Source organism: Acyrthosiphon pisum, chromosome A2, assembly GCF_005508785.2.
Source record: "Acyrthosiphon pisum isolate AL4f chromosome A2, pea_aphid_22Mar2018_4r6ur, whole genome shotgun sequence".
NCBI classification, from domain to species: domain Eukaryota; kingdom Metazoa; phylum Arthropoda; class Insecta; order Hemiptera; family Aphididae; genus Acyrthosiphon; species Acyrthosiphon pisum.
In genome coordinates, this window is record NC_042495.1 from 32,850,870 (window position 1) to 32,852,673 (window position 1,804).

Genomic DNA, 1,804 nt, shown 5'->3' on the forward strand with positions numbered 1-1,804 from the left:
CAGTGCAGTGGAAATACTCGTCCGCAATTGTCAGCGAGAGTGTACACGCCTTAGTCCATCCTAGATTAATGTACTCTCCGATTAGTGACATAATAAAGTATTTTAAATGACATAGTTTTCTTGCATATTATATTATTATATTGTGTAGATAGTTATTTGAAACTTTATCTTAAAAATGGCACTATTAATTGTAATTCAGTGTTATGTAATTTTAAATTAACAACTATATATTTTTTCAAATAGTAACTGCATAAAATTATGTACTACATATAATGTTACTTAGGCATTACTAATGATTTAATTGTTTTCGGATAATTTATTAAATTACATGTTAGTAGGTTTATAAAAGTCTTTATATTAATTAAAAATGTCTTTTTATAAACTGAACTTTTTTTATAAATGACATCATGGCCATTAGATAAATGGAATATAATTTGTTATTAGTGTTTGCTTATTAAATACAAATACACGACTATTAATTTTCTTGATAAACTTGATAATATGAAAGTACAACATAATTAAATAATTAAAACAAAAATACTATCCTATTGATATATTGCCCAAGTCAGACTTAAAATTGAAGGTTGGAAATGCAAAAGGTGGTATTGCCAAAAACCAAAATGTTCACAAATCAAGGAAAACTGTAACATATTTTCTGACGACTATAAATATTCAGAATAAGTTTATTTATATGTAAAAACTAAACGACTAACAGTGTCAAAATAAATCTGCCTAAATTGTAAACATTGTTTTTAATGCTTTAAAAATTTCGTGTCAGACCAAAACGTGGTATTGCAGGTTTTGAAAAGGTAATGGCAATATCACGTTTTAAAGTTGTTCCTATTTCTGTTGATACGATTTTCGAATATCGGATATTACAATACAGGTAATACAACTCAATTGTCTTGCGTCGTGCCATGCAATAATCAGTGAATTCTCTTGAATTTATTGTTAATCTTATCACAGATAGTAATTTTGTCGGGAAATATTATATTGTATAAAATAAATCGTTCCTAAATAAGACCCTAACCATCTACTTCACGGTCATCACGTGACACGCGTACAACCAGTGCTCGACTTGGCAAAATTAAAGTAGGGGGACTCTGTTACTTTAAAAAAATGAGCGTCCCCATATCACTTATTAAATGTTACTGAGCCGTGGGAGTTAACATTTTATGTTGTAAAAAAATGAAAATATAAACATTCAGTAAAATTTACAAGTATCTACAGTTATTCGTTTTTGAATTAGGAAGTAAATTGAGAAATCGAGTGAATTTACAACAAAATTATGAAGATCAAACGATCATAAAAATGCAATTTTTTTTTTATAAAGGTAGAAAAAATTATAAGGAATCTTGTATTACGTTTTCGAATCTTAGTTTTAAAAATAAAATTTTTTCATAAATTTCTTACTCAAAATAATTTGTTCATATTAATTTTGTGGTTTTTGCCGTACCTACCTTTTTTGTCTAACTTTAAATGCTTACAAAAAAAAATTGCGAATATGAATTTTTAATATTTTTCAAATGTCATTGTAACAATATTCGTATTAAAAGCCTTCTATTAAATGTACGAGCTTTTCACGCAAAACATAAATATTTATTGACTTTCATAGAAAAAAAAAACTAAAAAAAAAATTTGGGCCGTGCGTAGGTATTGATACAATGATATCCAATATCCAACAAATTAAATGCAATATAATTACCTGTATATATATATATATATAAAAATTTACTCATTTTTTTTGTTAAATACGTATGTAGAAATTTATACTGAAACCTAAAAATATATACTTCAATGTGAA